Source organism: Amblyomma americanum, chromosome 7 (genome assembly GCF_052857255.1).
Source record: "Amblyomma americanum isolate KBUSLIRL-KWMA chromosome 7, ASM5285725v1, whole genome shotgun sequence".
Classification (NCBI taxonomy): domain Eukaryota; kingdom Metazoa; phylum Arthropoda; class Arachnida; order Ixodida; family Ixodidae; genus Amblyomma; species Amblyomma americanum.
Window position 1 is genome coordinate 76,074,670 of NC_135503.1, and position 8,826 is coordinate 76,083,495.

Consider the following 8,826-nt stretch of genomic DNA (forward strand, 5'->3'; position numbering starts at 1 on the left):
CTATGCTGTTTTGCTCCAGCGCAAGCATTTTCGCTATAGAACCGTGCACCTATTACTTAAAAATTTCCCTCCCTTTGCGCTACAGGGTGGCGTTCGAGCGCTCTAGACAGGCACACTGTACGTCAAGGAGGTACAGGGCAGCAGAAGAGAGGCGAGGGAAGGCGATTTATTGAAGGCAACCTCAGAGCTTCCTCTGGCAGTCTGCAGAATACAATGACGCTGCAGTAGTTAGTACACTCTAGAAAAATATTTTTATGTTCGTGTCTACTGTCTTCTCTCCTGTCTTCGTTCCGAGTTGTTCAGTATGCCCAGGCATGAATTTGCGAGATAGCGATTTGCTTAGCATATTGACCAAAGCAACCTAGAAGCGCGTGCAGATGTCTGGAACAACGGGCACCTGCACGCACGTCTTGACGCAGTCCTGTTCTGTCGCAAACAATGCTGGGGACACGATGCAGTGGTTCTCCGAGAGTAGCTTGATCGAGCCTCGGAAACAGTCAAACTTCCCCGACTCGTAACCGGCGAAGTAGGGAAACCTGCGGGTGGTGCAGAGAAGTGCTGTTAAACCGTGGTGCAACAGAATACGGTCGCAAGAGCATTTTTTTGGCTGTAGAGAAAGCGATGTGTGTTTTCGGCAGTGCGATAGATAGGCATAACTTTCCAGGATATTTTTTCGTTTGACCTGTAGTAGGACACGGTGACAAAGAGGGCTTCGTGGTTCTGGCACCCATAATAATTTCGTATGAACGCAACATATCTTAAATCAGACGGGTACCTTGTTGGCCTTCACTTTACTGTTTATTCAGTTAATAGAAATACCGTCTTTTTAAAAGAAATACCTTCATGATGACAGCGTCGAAATAAATAGGCGTTAATTCCCCTTAAAGGTACTTTCGAAATGACCTCTTAATACTTCCACATCTACAGCACATCTATGTAGCCAAACTCTCTATGAAAAACAAACCAGGCTAGGGGGCAGCAAAGACAATCCTAAAAGCGCCCGTAAGTCCGTAAATTCGCATACGATACTCTTCTTGCCAAAAATGCACGCCGTGCGCAAACTCAACGGACTAACTGCTGGGAAAGTGCGCGAGAAGACCCTGAGTGCAAAATACTCGATTTTTTTGAAGTGCAGGATATTGTCTAAGGCCAGTGAGAGCACCTCCGCTGCCGGTGACGAGGCGGATAGACTCTTGCGTGAGGAAAGGGCTTCGTACAACCGAACCGACCAGCAGCTGTGCAACTGCATAAGCAAGTACTACGAGCTGTAAAAGTTAGGGTTAAGCAAGTATATACAGTTTCATATAGTTGCCGTTTGTTTACGAGCTTAAGTAATGCTGTGTAGGTATCGGCGACACTTAGCGAAACGGTGAGTGGAAAGCAGTCAATTCCCTGTCATCGCTTTCCGCCAGTAACATAAAACGAAGTGAACCACGGCCTTTTATATTTTGTTTTCAACAGGCTCTAATGTGCAGCTGTCAGTTTTCAGAAATAAAACCACCTTATCCGCAAAAAATTAAAAGAAAATTGGCCGTGGCTTAGCTCTGGTTAAACCTGGAGTGACGCGATAGCTACAGCTGGCTAACCACGTTACGAACCACGTGATCAGCCACGGCGCCGCGCCGCCGACAGCTGCTCCGCACCACGTGACCAACACCGTAGCTATCGCTACAAAATAGAGAAGAAAACGACCTTTGGTGTTCTGGAGTACCGGTCGTAATCTATACATACTTCAGTATTTTTTTTTTGTTGGCCAAAAGCGTGATTTAGACTTCAGCGCATATGCATTAAGGTATACCGCAGCTTGTTGCAAAAGCATGTGACAGCAAAGTCACCGCACTCGGCTCAAAACAGCAGAACGCTTCATAAAAGTGCGAGCGGTAAACGCAGGCAATGTATACGCTTCGCATATAAATGTTTTTTTTTTTATTTTCTCCTCCACACCGTCCACTGTGGTAACATAGTCATATCGGCACTCGGTTTCCGAGCCAAAAGTTGTCTGTCAGAATGCTGGAGTTTTCATGTGTGTGCTAACTTCTGTTTCCTTTATAGTATTATGTGGGTGAATGGCTGTCGGAAACTATCCCGCTGGAAATAACTCTTCGTCTGCATTTTTTGTTTAAACGGCTGCTCCCGGGGTCTAACTGCTGCACACCTTTCCAAGCGTACCAGCATTTAGACCCTTTGCAGTTAGTCCTGAGAAGGACGAATGCCATTTTGCAAGTCGGTTTGTCCCCAAAAATACTAACCTCTCGCCCCCTGTTAGTCCCTTTTTTCTCAGAGTGAAGGGTAGGGATAAATATGAGGCACTCTTTAGTTTTGGCTACAAGCAGACGCAGGAAAGGCCATTACAGCTTATCGAAACTGCAATTCGCACCCACACTGAACTTTCTGGCGTTGTTTGAGGCAACAGCATCAATTGAGTTAGAGATCCAGTAATGTGTGCGCCGCTTGACGTGGAGTAACTTCTGTGAGAGAACGTTTGAGCGTTGAATGGCGACACAGGTATAGAGCTTACAGAAGAGTGTATACGTGTAACTGCTTTCTATGTGCTCTGACACTCTAGGAAAAGGACGTGTCTCTCGCCGCTATTTCTGGTATACAGAGAAGCCCAAGAACTTCGGTTCTCATTAAGAATCCTGCGTGGGCTCTGTCTAGCACCATCGTCAGGTTAGCTCTTATTTAGAGCCCCGGCATACATTTTCGCATAGTTATTTTACCGGTAACGGCACCACCAGTGCAAGCTATGCAAGTCGCGCTCCTAGGCTTTTTAGTTAAAATCCCGTTCTTGAAAGCATTCTTGCTGATATTGCCCTCTTAAATGAGAATGTCTTGCCTATCAGCTCATGAGCCGCTTATTTAATAAAAAGCCGCTGAAGTACGCGCTCCCAGGTCAGACCATTACAGGTTTTAACCTATGCTGAAGGCTGCGAGCAGGACCGCGCAGTGCCATACCTGAGGACGTCAGCGGTGCACGTCCCTGCAGGGCCCATACCGATGGGACACCGGGCACGAAGTGAACCATATGGCTTCCGGGCCGTAGGCATGCAGCGGCTAAAGCACTCGCGAAGGCTGCCGAAGACCTGCGTGTTGTTGGGTGCCGGGCACTGGCCTTCTGGGAAGGTCCACTGCTGGCATCGCTTTCCGTCGAAAAAGGCCCATTTGGGTTTAACGTCCTGCCTGCGTACAGTAAGAGAGTTGTCCAGGAACAGTACGCCGAGAGCAGTCATTTCATTTTACTTGGTGCCCTAAAGAGCAATGATATGTTTACAAAAAAAAGTTGCGGGTATCTAAGCGTGAGTCATAGAAAGAGCAGACACGGTTCTCTGAACGCGTCGGCTTGGACGTAGTAAACAATTGGGATGATGATGTTGATAGTCAATTTTTATGGCGCAAATACATCTGCGACCAAAGAGCGCCATGGCACAAGGTATTTTTGTTTGCTCAAGGTTGGGTACAAGACCCAGTAAACAATTGTAATCGCTGATCATCGTAGCGTAGCACGCTATACTTAGAGACATGTTAGCTATTTCTAGCAGCTAACACTATGACCACGTATTTCTCCTGTGGTCATGAAAGCACTCGTGAAGGCTGCTGAAGACGTGCGCCTTGTTGGGTGCCGGGCACAGGCCTTCTAGGAAGGTCCACCACTGGCATCGAATTATTGGCTACATCGAACACACAGATTATCCCCTTGAGAATTCTCTAGTAAAAATATAAGAAAGCCTTATAGTACATCGCATTCCAATTTCGCCGGTAAATCGATATATCGAACTGTGCGCCCGTTACTGCAATTGGTGCTTCTCTTACTGGCGCTCTTTGATCACTTTTTTTGCGCGTGGAGACGAGTCCCTGCGCAGACTTCCACAGTTGCTGGCAGCGCTAGCAATGCGAAACGGCGTGACGAAGGGAACGAGGGGTTTGTTTGAGTACAGGAAACGACAGTACTGCGCATGGAGGGGTGCCGTGCGTGAGGATGATAGGAGGGGAAAGGATGTTGCCAAATCGAAACTGGGTCAAGCGAGAACTGAGAAAAACACAAAACGTATGAGTCTAGGTGGGGCCGCAACCAGTCGTGTGAAGCGAGACGAGAACTGGATCGTGTTGCACGATATCGAAAACTTTGCTGACGTCACACATGACCGGCGCATGAACCAGAATGTTTGCTGGACAGAAGAAAGTGTCTTGAGGAAGGAGAAGCAGATCCTGATTGAATCTCGTCTGCCTCTTTTGCAACTACGCGGACGCATTGCTGACTCGCCTCTCTACACAGACAGCATACATCCGCGAATAACAGTAAATGAAGCATACTATGTGTTGTTACTCCAAGCATGCTTAAGTATGGTCGGTGCATACAGAGGTGCATCGCTAAACGGTAACGCATGAACACGCACTGGCAATGACTGCAAGAGGTGAAAATGCAGCTCTAAGAGACCATAGGGTTTCATTTACTTTGGTTGGCACCTCTACACCAACGCAAACAGCAGCCGGAAACGTACACGCCAGTTTTCGTTTAATTCGAGGTTATTGCCATCTAAGGCGCCGTTTTTGACACGCGAGTCCCGTTCCTTGTCTGGCGCATCTCTTAGTATCGCAAATTGTACTGCAGCTTCTACCGTGTTGTGCAACATAGCCGATTTGGGAGAAGGTGCCAACTCGGACTTCTCAAGTCAGATGGGAGGCTGATGGGAATCGAACAGCACCCTTGCATTCCGGGCAGTACATGCCCCCACTAGGCCACGGAGGCATGGTCGTATCGTTTGGCTTGGTAAGCGGGCAAATTTATATTTGCGCAGGCGCCAACGCGTTTTACTCTTGAAGGCGCAGCTTAAGTGTCCCCTAATATTTCTTCTTAATTTACGCTTGTAAGAATTCTTCCCCCTCTTATACAAATTGGCGAATAGAGTTCTTTTTTTTTTGACGCAGCAGAAACCGCGAATAAAGGCGAGCCGTTGAGAGCCGATGCACCCCCCGTGTGTGCGGAACGGGGCGTACAGTAAATTTCATGCTTTATATGTCGAACGCCGGCAGGCGTAAGTGCACCTCGATATCAAACCGTTATAACATGTACCGTGAGTCGAAATTAAGTTTCGTTTCTTACCTAAGTGCGCAAATTTTCAGCGCCGCAGAGCTCGCACTGCTTGAAGTCGGTTTCAAGCTGGTATTGTTTGTCGCAGCTTATTCTGATGTCGACAGGTCCCTTGCATGTCGCGCGTATTAAGACCTCGCCAAAATCAAAATCACCGGATTATGTCGCGTGCATGGCTGACATTGTTGACGTCTGGCGCGATGAAAACATGGGTATAACGGGTGCAGCAAGTACAGGTCGCAGGGCAGTACAGGGACTTACGAGTGTAATCGCTCGTTCTCTTGATTTTGCTCAGCCAAGAGAGTTTGAACTTTCATAAACGAATGCCACGGTATAAATGTGCCGCCAGAACTATGATCAGCGCATTATAGTTGAATAAATGGCTGTCTGGTAAACCAATACCTTACATTACCGGAAATTCGGGACAATGGCCAGCCAGCCCTGCTAAGCTTGCCCCTTAGCGGGATGTTCTGCAGCTACTTGGTCATTCTGTTTCTTACGTCACGGATGATATCAACGAGCTATTTTTAAATTCACAAACCCATGTGCCACGTGGTCACGGCCAATGGAACTAGAAACACTTGTAAAGAATTCCTGGTAATGCTTGTAGTATACGACCCTGCGTGCAGAGCGATACCGATCTCTTATAAACAAAAAAAATTCATTATGCTGTCTATAGGTCTCCGTAGACCTTCGTGTGTAGTGTCTATAGTTTCAATAGAAATATCCCATATGGTAGTCTAGGGACAATACAAATTCTATAGACAATCTATGATAATCTGTAGATATATGGCCATACACCTATAGTAGTCTTTTTCTATATTCTATGCATAAGCAAAATGAACTGTCTACAGGAAGGAAATAAGAGTCTATAAGGAGTCTGTAAAACATCTATAGACTATTTTTATAAGAGATGAAGCCGCTCAACTCCATGAATGCGTTGATGGTGGAAACAAACAGTTTCATCTGAGTCGAAACACCAAGTGAGACATCGTGCAGTGCACTGTACCGGGAGCAGATCGAGAAGAGCGGACCAATCTCGCACTCCTGTGGCCTACTGCGCGGGTCTCCCAAGCAGACGCGCCGGCACTGCTCCATGGTGGGGAACCGGTCCGGGCTCACGTTGCACATCCGTGCCGGGTCGTTCAGGGTGGACACGCAGGAGTTGGTGCTGGGCCGGTAGTGGTGCATTCGGAGCAACAAGTGGCAGAAGCTGAACGTCACCTTGCTGTAGTTGCCGGCCCGCTGCAGATTGGAAGAACAATGAGGAGCCCATGCTCAACAATTCTGGACAAAAGCATTTTTCAACAGGAAAGAGTTTATGAAATTAGTTTGTAAATAAATATATTGAAAGACTTCACTATGACAGTCAATATATTTACAGATCACCCATCGACAGGCTTGCACCTTTTTGCTGTCGTCAACAACGTTACTGATTTGGTTTTCTGTGACAGTCTGAAATACTCAGTGCGCCAGAAGGATGAACTTTAAAAGGAAGATTTTGTTAAGCATGAAAAAAATGGACCTTTACCTTCAGCATTTCCATAACATTTCCTTACATTATTCTAATATGCAAACTTTTTGTCTCAGAGGCGCTTTGAAGGGTGACGCACAGGGCCGGTCGGTGCTCGTGTAGACCATATTTGAAATCGCTGCAAACCACTCGGACACTGAGAAAGACAGACGTGGACAAGCGCTCGTCCTTGTCTGTCTGTGTATCCGTGTTGTTTGCACCGCTTCCGATAAAGAGGGGCATTGTTTAATTCTGTGTTAGGTCAGTTTGGGACTGGGGGATAGTATAGTACAACCCTGGGCAGTCAGCAACAGGCGTCTGAACGTACAATACCGTGTGCTTGCCAGCACATGAAAAACTTTCAGGTTATCAACGGCACCAACTGCTCTTTCTGGCTAACAGTGCTCTTTTTGGCATTGCTTGGAACACAGTGAGGGCTTCTCTTCTCTATCAGACGACACGCAAAGGGATTCTGCGAGTTTTTAGGAACACTTCATATATATGTCATGTTTCCGACACTTGACTTTGAAAGCCGGGGAGAATTCAATGAGCTCTTCAAAGGCGGTTTAGCAGGGCTTACCCGATGATGGGACGTATAATATTTGGCACATGCACTGCGTATCTTGTTGGCATACAGAATCGATTGTTTTTTGTGGCGGCCACGTGAGCTGTTTCACAACGTCCTCGTGGGCGTGACTGCTCAAAGGAATGGTCGGACGACGCAGCTTTGTTCTGGCACAGAAAGTCGACTGGTTCATGCTTCACCGACTACTATCCGAAATCAGGCCGTTATATATTTTGTAGTGCGACCTGCGCTTCCGACAAAGGCATGAGAACACATATGTGTCGTGCTGTTAGACGCACGTGCGTGTAGCTGCACTAATCTTGCATATTCGAACTTTGCCGAAAATGGTGTTTCGCTACAGCTTGTATGAATTGTTATTTTTTAATGTACGCAGGTTGCGGTCTGGAAGAAAACAAATTCCGCAAGATTACGCAAAATATTATGGTTTCTGGGGTTTAACGTCCCAAAGCGACTCAGGCTACGAGGGACGCCGTAGTGAAAGGCTCCGGAAATTTCGACCCCCTGGGGTTCCTTAACATGCACGGACATCGCACAGTACACAGGCTTCTAGAATTTTGCCTCCATCGAAATTCGACAGCCGCGGCAGCGATCAAACCCGCGTCTTTCGGATCAACAGCCGAGCAGCAACACGTAAAAGACTGACTTGTTACTTTGATCTGGTTCGGTAAATTTAATAGCTTCTTTTGCTTTCCTGATAACCGCCACATACATTTGACTGTAAAAGGCTGGACCGTCGCCGCCGTAGCTATAGTTAGTAGAGAACCGTAGGCGGCATGCGGAGGTCATGGGTTCCGATCCGACCGACTGCTTTTTATGCTAGTTTCCAGTAAATTATCCTTCAGGTAAGAAAGATTGGAGCACTAATTTCCTATTGACGAAAACTGAAAAAAATCATTCCGCAATGCTTACCTTCGTTTCAGTGGTGGTTGGCTTACTCTATATGTATTTTGTAATGAGGCCCTCATTTACCCACCCTTGTATTAACTGTAGCGCCTCAGCAGTGTCTCTTAAGAATTAACTTCGTTTTAATTTTATTTTCACTTTCACTTGCTCCTAGCCATATGCACCATTGTTTTTGTGTAGGTACGACGCATCAAATGCGAGCTCAAAATGCCGTTGGCCTTGAGTAAGTTGTGCAGCTCAAAACCTAATCGAATTACAATGCCCAGCGGAGCGTAATGCTGGTGCAGTGGGCCTGGTTTTGCCAATTGGGACACATGCTTGTATCAACCTCGTACTGCTTATTTAGGCCATGAGTGCATTCTCTGTGTAAAACTTGAAGGACGAACATTGCATAGTAACATGTCCAACATTCTTGGACAAGAAATTTGAATATTGAAAAATTGTAAGATACTGTTATAGAAGTACTGAAGGTAATGATTCATTCTTCTGAAGTGTGGGAAAATCTTTCTTTTTTCATGTTTCCATCGATCGCAGCGAGCAGTTAAGACTGCCTTAGAAAACCAATGGGGAGCGCATTTGACGATATCCAAAGCGTTAATAGCAAAAAAAAAAAAAATGCAAGACTGCCGTCAGGTGGACAGCGGATATATTGATTGTTATTCGGAAATCTTACATTATATGAAAAAACTGCGTTCATAAACTATTTACTGCTTAAAAATTGTTTTTGTCCAGAAT

General features: G+C 46.3%; 1 long non-coding RNA gene and 1 pseudogene across 1 annotated transcript; one reads left to right on the forward strand and one right to left on the reverse strand.

Moving 5' to 3' along the window:
* Positions 1 to 231: 231 nt before the first annotated feature.
* On the reverse strand, positions 232 to 3,018 carry LOC144097236 (uncharacterized). Its single transcript, XR_013306960.1, has 2 exons — positions 2,956 to 3,018; positions 232 to 536 (listed from the first exon to the last, which is right to left on the reverse strand). It is a non-coding gene; the product is annotated as an uncharacterized LOC144097236 (long non-coding RNA).
* A 5,280-nt stretch (positions 3,019 to 8,298) lies between these two features.
* Positions 8,299 to 8,826, forward strand: part of LOC144097815 (uncharacterized) — an 8,640-nt pseudogene continuing 8,112 nt past the window's right edge.